This window comes from Jaculus jaculus, chromosome 12 (genome assembly GCF_020740685.1).
Source record: "Jaculus jaculus isolate mJacJac1 chromosome 12, mJacJac1.mat.Y.cur, whole genome shotgun sequence".
NCBI classification, from domain to species: domain Eukaryota; kingdom Metazoa; phylum Chordata; class Mammalia; order Rodentia; family Dipodidae; genus Jaculus; species Jaculus jaculus.
In genome coordinates, this window is record NC_059113.1 from 67,806,182 (window position 1) to 67,814,496 (window position 8,315).

Here is an 8,315-nt window from a genome sequence, read left to right on the forward strand (position 1 = left end):
TTGATCTCCTGCACCCTTGTGCTGGTACCCAGTTCACCAAGAAAACAGCACCCTTGCTTGTTTCACCCTTTTGAGGTATGATGGGGTGGCTCTCTCCTTAGGATCTACATCTATCTGAAAAAGAGAAGAAGATTCTCCAATGGAGAGTAAGTTATCACCAAACAAATGAGATACCCCTTAGTTCTTTATAGAGAATTTAACAAGTATAGGCCCTCTTGTAGCCCACAATTGGTGGTAGCTTGATAATGGAGAGTAGGCTCATGTTTGGATATGGTTCTGACTTGTTTCCCAGCTCCACCTATGGGTCCCGTACCACTGAGGGGATCACTTAGCCCAATCAAGAACAGTTTGTTTCCCCACCATGGCTGTGTGCCACTGTTACACTTGTGTGGGCATCACAACAGGATATTTGCTGCTAAGTAGGTTGGACCATGAGTTGCTTGGACAGATATTGGTCATTTTCCCCCAGTTGCCCATGTAGCACCTTCTGGTACTAGATGCACTGACTGTCTGGGGACTGAGTCTCTTATAGCTTCCAGCCATGCCATTCCATTTTACATGTCAACTGTCTTCAGCAGTAGGGTCTTACCACTAAACTTCGGTGGGTCATCAAGTACTCTGACAGAAATCTGTCTGTCTTTTAGGAAACCTTGTAGGTCTCTCTGATCAAAAGCTTGTTGTGGATGATAGCCCCATGCTGGTACTGGGCGTTACAAGTCAGTGCCTACTAAGAAAATGAGGAAAAAGATAACTAATATACAAAAGTTAGAGAGAAGAGAGAGAGAGAGAAAGAGAGAGAGAGAGGAAGAGAGAGAAACTGTAGAAGATTAAGGTCAGTCTTCATCATACCTTCTCCAGTGTCTTGTGGCTCATGTATTCCCTCTAAGGGCCTGGTGAAGGTTAAGCCATTTGGTTTGCCTTTTAGGATGTAGAATTTTATGGTACCATTGCTGTTTGAATCTAGATTTGTGTTTCCCACCACCTCCATTGCCCTCCTCTCCCTCCCCACCCATCCTATTGTCTAGTCCATGAGATGCTTGCTGGGTATTGTCAGCATTTTGGGTAGATTCAGGTTAGGTGCTGTATATGAGTAAGACTATGTGGCGATTTTTTTTTTTTCCTGTGATTGGATAAGCTCACTGAGAACGAGCTGTTTTCTCAAATTTCATAATGTCATTTTTTTCTTACTGCTGTGTAGAATTCCATTGTGCAGATATACCACATCTCAGTTATCCATTCTTCTAGTGATGGACATCTGGGTTGATTCCAGCTCTTAGCTATTATGAATTGAGCTACTACAAACATGGTTGAGCAAATCTCTCTGGCCTGTGGTTTGAAGATTTTTGGGTAGATGCCCAGTATGGGAATAAGTAGGTCTATTGGTATCTCTATAGTCAGCTTTTTCAGGAGTCTCCATATTGCTTTCCAAAGTGGTTGTACCATCTTACATTCCCACCAACAGTGAATGAGTGTTCCTACTTCTCCACATTCTTGCCAGCAGTTATTTTCATTTGAGTTTTTGATGTTTTCTGTCCTTATTGGGGTAAGGTGGAATCTCATAGTTGTTTTAATTTGCATTTCCCTGATGATTATGGATGATGATCATTTTCTTAACTGTGTGTTTGCCATTTGTATTTCTTCCTCTATGAACTGCCTGTTCAGCTACTTGCCCCATTTTGTGAGTGGTTGTTTGACTTTTTACTGTTTAGATTTTTGAGTTCTTTATAGATTCTAGAGATAAAGCCTCTATCAGTTGGATAACTGTCAAATATTTTCTCCCATAATAATAATACATAATAATACAATAAGCTTTGCTTATTGTATGCTTGTCTGTAAAGAAACTCTTTAGCTTCATGTGATCCCATTGGTTGAGTGACTGTTTAAGATTGTGAGCTACTAGGGTTTTGTTCAGGAAGTCTTTTTCCATTCCTATTTCATGGAAAGTACTTCCTAAATTTTCTTCCAGTAGTATTCGAGTTTCTGGTCTTATGTTGAGGTCTTTGATCCATTTGGATTTTAGTGTAGTGCATGGTGAAATGTGTGCATCAAGTTTCAATTTGCTGCATATGGTGATCCAGTTTGTCCAGCACCATTTGTTGAAGATGCTGTCTGTTTTCCAGCCTATATTGTTAGGGCCTTTGTCGAATATCAAGTAGCTATGGTTGCTTGACCCAAAGTCCAGGTCCTCAAGTCTATTCCATTGGTCTATACACCTGTTATTGTGCCAGTACCATGTTGTTTTTATTACTATGGCTTTTTAATATAATTTTAATATTTTATTTTTTTATTTTATTTGACAGAGAAAGAGGGAGGGAGGAAGGGAAGGACAGAGAGAGAGAGAGAGAGAGAGAGAGAGAGAGAGAATGGGCATTCCAGGGCCTCCAGCCACTGCAAATGAACTCCAGATGCTAGTGCTCCTTGGGTATCTGGCTAACATGGGTTCTGGGGAATCTAACCTGGGTCCTTTGGCTTTGAAGGCAAATGCCTTAACTGCTAAGCCATTCCTCCAGCCCTGTAATATAGTTTTAAATCAGGTATGGTGATGCCTCCAGAGGTATTTCTTTTGTGGAGGATATGTTTGGATATTTGATGCCTTCTGCCTTTCCATATGAAATTTAAGGTCATTTTTACTATCTCCATGAAGAACACTGTTGGGATTTTAATTGGAATTGCATTAAATCAGTATATTGCCTTTGGTAGGATTGCCATCTTCACAATGTTAATTTTGCCTATGTAGAAGCATGGGAGGTCTTTCCATTTTCTCAAGTCCTCCTCAATTTCTTTTCAGTGCTTTTATGTTTTTGTTGTATAGATCTTTCATTTCCTTGGTTAACATTATTCTAAGGTATTTTATTCTTTTTGTTGCTATTTAAAATTGGGACCATGTCCTTATTTCTTACTCTGTATATTTATCATTTGCATATAGAAAGGCTACTGATTTTTGTGCATTGATTTTTGTATACTGATACTTTGCTATAGGAGTTAATCACCTTCAGGAGTTTTGGGATGGAGTCTCTCAGGTCTCTTACATATACAATCTGGTCATCAGTGAATAGAGCTAACTTAACTTCTTCCTTTCCAAATTGTATCCCTTTCATTTCCTTCTCCTGTCTTATTGCTTGATCTAGGACTTCCAGTACTATATTGAAGAGCATAGGTGAGAGTGGACAACCCTGTCTTGTTCCTGATCTTAATGGAAATTCCTCCAGTCTCTCTCCATTAAGTATTATTTGGGCCTTAGGAGCTTTGTATATTGCCTTTATTATGTTAAGATATGAACCAACCATGACAATTCTCTCCAATGTTTTGATCATGAAATGATGTTGTATCATGTCAAAGGCCCTTTCTGCATGTATTGAAATGATCATGTGGTTTTTATGTTTAACTTTGTTTATGTGGTGTATTACATTGACAGACTTCCATATGTTGAACCAGCCCTGTGTTCCTGGGATGAATGCAACTTTATCAAAGTGGATAATGTTTTTGATGTGTTGTTGGATTCTGCTTTGTGTTCAGGATCTTTGCATCTAAGTCCATCAGGGAAATAGGCTGGTAGTTTTCTTTTCTTGTGGCATCTCTGCCTGGTTTTGGAGTTAGCGTGATACCAGCTTTATAAAAGGAGTTGGGTAGCTTTCCCTGTTCTCCAATGGTATGGTACAGTTTGAGGAAGATTGGTTTGCATTCTTCCATGAAGGCTTGATAGAATTCAGCTGAGACATCATCTGGTCCTGGACTCTTCTTTTTGGGAGGTTTTTATTACTTTTTCAATATCAATGACTGTGATAGGTTCATTTATGAGATTAATCTACTCTGAGTTTAGCTTTGATAGATGGTATATATCCAGGAATTTATCCATATCCTCCACATTATCCAGTTTTGTGGAGTAGAGGTTTTTGAAATAAGTCCTGATGATTCTCCCAATTTCACTTATGTCTGTGGTGATCTCTCCTTTTTATTTTGGAATTTTGTTAATTTGAACCATCTCTTTTCCTTGCTTTATCAAATTGGCCAGGGGTTTATCAATCTTGATTATTTTTTTCAAAGAACCAGCTCTTTGATTTGTCAATTGTCTTAATTGTTTTCTTAGTTTCCAATTCATTAATTTCTGCTCTGATATTAATTATTTCTTTCCTTCTGGAGCTCTTTGGATTTTTCTTGTCTTTCCAATGCCTTTAGGTGGATGGTATGGTCATTGATTTGGGATCTTTCTGTATTTTTTATGAAGGCATTGAGTGCTATGAATTTTCCCCTGAGAACTGCCTTCATTGTGTTCCATAAGTTTTGGTACGATGTGTTCGCAATGTCATTCAAATCCAGAAATTTTGCAATTTCATTTTTTTCTTTTTAATTTTTATTAGCATTTTCCATGATTATAAAAAAAAAATCCCATGGTAATTCCCTCCCCCCCCCACTTTCTCCTTTGAAATTCCATTCTCCATGATATTACCTCCCCATCTCAATCATTGTACTTACATATATACAATATCAACCTATTAAGTACCCTCCTCCCTTCCTTTCTCTTCCCTTTTTTAAAAATTATTTATTTATTTATTTATTTTTGAGAGCGACAGACACAGAGAGAAAGACAGATAGAGGGAGAGAGACAGAATGGGCGCACCAGGGCTTCCAGCCTCTGCAAACGAACTCCAGGTGCGTGCGCCCCCTTGTGCATCTGGCTAACGTGGGACCTGGGGAACCGAGCCTTGAACTGGGGTCCTTAGGCTTCACAGGCTAGTGCTTAACCGCTAAGCCATCTCTCCAGCCCCTTTCTCTTCCCTTTATGTCTCCTTTTGCAATATCATTTTTTATTTCATCCACTATCCATTTATTGTTTTAAAGTGTGCTGTTCAGTTTCCAGGTGCTTTTGGGATTCTTCGTGGGTCTTTTGTTGTTAATTTCTAGCATTGTGATCTGATATCATGCAGGGAATTATGTCAGTCTTCCTAAATTGGTGGAGGCAGGCTTTGTGACCCAGTATATGGTCTATTATAGAAAATATTCCATGGGCTACAGAGAAGAATGTGTAGTCTGTGGATTTGGGATGGAATGTTCTGTAGATATCCGTTAGGTCTAAGTGATCTATGGTTTTGTTGATCTCTCTTTCTTCTCTGTTGAGTTTCTGTTTGGATGATCTGTTTATTACTGATAATGGTTTATTGAAGTCCCCAACTATGATGGTGTTGGTGGTTATTTCTGTTTTATTGTCAAGTAGGTTTTGCTTTATGGACTGTGGTGCTCCTGTGTTTGGTGCATACAGATTTATGATTGTAATATCCTCTTGATGGATCATTCCCTTGATAAGTAGGAAGTGGCCTTCTTTGTCTTTTTTGATTATTTTTGGTTTGAAGTCTATTTTATCTGATATTAATATAGGTACTCCTGCTTGTTTCTTATTCATGTTTACTTGGAATATTGTTTTCCACCCTTTCATCCTGAGGAGGTGTCTGTCTTTACTGGTGAGGTGGGTTTCTTGAAGAGAACAGATTGATGGGTCTAATTTTCTGATCCATCCTGCTATTTTGTGTCTCTTGATGGGTGAATTAAGGCCATTAGTGTTTAGGGTAATGACTTTGAGATTTGATTTGATCCCTACCATATTGTGATGGTATATATGGTTTGGTGTTTTCATGGACTTTGACGTTTTTTTGTGCATACTGAGTTTGGTTATTGTAATCTGCTTCTAGTATGCATTTGAGTTTGATTATTTGTTCCTTGTTTGTGGAGAATTTCCTGAAATACTCTCTGTAGGTTTGGTTTTGTGTTCATATAGTTGTAAAGCTGAGTTTTGTCATGGAAAGTTTTTCTTTCACCATTTATTATGAGGGATAATTTTTCTGGGTAGAGTAGTTTGGGTTAGAAGCCATAGGTTCTTAGACTTTGTAGTGTTTCTTTCCAGGTCATTCTAGCTTTCAGGGTTTCCATTGAGAAGTCTGAAGTAATTCTGATGGGGTTACCTTTAAAAGTAGTGTGCTGTTTTTCCTTAGCTGCTTTTAGGACTTTTCTTTGGTGTCAGTGTTTAGAGTCTTAATTACAATATGTCTTGGAGAGTTTCTCCTTTGGTCCAGTCTGTTTGGAGTTCTGTTGGTGTCTTGTTTCTTGATGGGCCTTTCTTTTAAAAGACTGGGTAAGTTATTTTCAATTATTTTGTTAAATAAGTTCTCCATGCCTTTGGTCTGAATTTCTTCTCCATCTGGTATTCCAGTGATCCTGAAATTAAGACGTTTAAGTGTATTCCACAATTCCCTCATGTTCTGTTCACAGAAACTTAAACTTACTGAAAAATTTGAACTCTTGAACTGTTTCTTCCATCTTTTCTTCCAGATAAGTGTTTTTATCCTCCACTTGGCTGACTCTATTCTTGAGAGCTTCTTGAGAGTTTTAGACTTGTTCAATTAGGTTTGCATTTTCTACTACTTTTCTATGCATAATTTCCATCCCTCTGTCAAGCTCCCTTTTCACATCAATTTCTGATTTTCTTGCTGCTTCTTGGAATTCATCCTTGCATTTCTTTATGTCTTCATTTAGGATTGCCAGCTAATTTTTGAGGTCCTCTTTTTTTTACTGTCTCTCCTATCTCTTAACTGTCTTTTAACTCCTTCCATTTTCTTATCTATTAGGTGTAGTCTAGTGACGGCAGCATCCACACGATATCAGTCCTTTGTTGCTTTTCTGCAACTTCTACCAGTCGGTCGGTCAGGGTTGCATTGCTCATAGCTTCATTTTGATATTCTGATCCTAATTACTCTTCTATGTTTTGGTTATAGATGTTCATCGTAGGACTGGGTGATCTAACTGGATTTTCTTGCATTTGATTTTTCATGTTATTTCTTTTGTGCTGTGGTCTGCCCATCACAGTGTATGGGCATGTAGGTGGGTGGATCAGCCTGGGCTCAAGCAAAATAGAAATCTGAAGCAGTCTGAGGCAATTGCCAAGAAGCCTGGGATTTGACTTTCAATTGACAAAGCTGCCTCAGCTCCTGCCTGGCCGGGGAGCCAAAGTTGCCTGAGCTTTCAAGCAATAATGCACCAAAGCTGCCTGCGCTCACACTATGAGGAACACTGAGGCATCAAACACTGAAACAGCCCCAACTCTGGTGTGGTGGAAGACTTGCACCTGGAAGCATCCTGCACTCCCCGCAACAGGACAATGGTGGTCAGCCAGCATGGCAGATAGGGAAGTGATGGCACTTAAGCTAGCACAAGTGACAGACACAGTCAGAGCTCACCTGGGTAGTTGCAGTGGGCCTGGGCTTGCACGTGGATGTGTGGCAGCTGGAGCAGTAAGTGAGCAGATGGGCAGAGCAGCCTAAGCTTCCATAAGTAGGACTGGCATGGAGGCACTGTTTTTTGGGCAAATTGATCAAAGGAGCCTGAGCTCCAATGGGCCAGCAGGCATAGCCTGATCAAGGTCACTCGTGGGCAGGGGTAGCAGGGCGATCAGCCTATGCAGTGAGACAAGTGGAACTATGTTGGCCTGGGATCCTTTAACTACAGTAAGTGCAGGAGTTTCCTGAAGCTGGGACTCTGGGTATAGCAGCTGCTTGGGGGGAGAAGTGGGCTACCTGCATACAAGGGAATCAGTGATTCCCTGTTTTTGCCCCTCTGTGCCCTCCTACTGGCAATCTATTGGAGATTGCTCTCCCCTAAAAGACCCAGTGAACACTTAATGTCTTGCCTTTCTTTCCTGGGGATGTGCAGTGTAGTTAGGTGGTCACCATCTTGGCCAGAAGTCAAAAAAGAGACTTTTTTCATATATTGAGTACTAGAATAATCTTCCCCTCCAAAAGACCTAGGAATTTTAAATAATTTTCATGTAAGACATCTCTTTAAAAAAAAAGATTATTTATTTATTGGAGTTTTGAGATAGCATCTAGCTCTCTAGCCCTGGCTGACCTGCAGTTCACTATATAGTTTCAGGGTGGCCTCAAACTCACATGGATCTACCTACCTCTGCCTCCCAAGTACATGCCCCACCACACCTGGCTTTCATCACTTATTTATTTATGCATAAATACAGGTACTGGTGAATGAAGATCAGAGGACAATTTCAGTTTGTTCTCACATTTCCACCTCATTTGAGGCAAGAGTTCTTTGGCTCTTGTTCTGCTGTTGTTATTATTCTGCTATTGTTATTGTTTTTGTCACCCCCTGCTTTGCTGGGCTTGTTGAGAATTTCCAGGAGATTCTTTCTCTACCTCCCATCTTGTTACTGTGCTGTGATTATAGAAGCCTGCCATAGCTTCTGACTTTTTACATGGGGGTCTAAGGATTGAACTCTGGTTGTCAGGCTTAAGCAGCAAATGCTTTTTCCACTC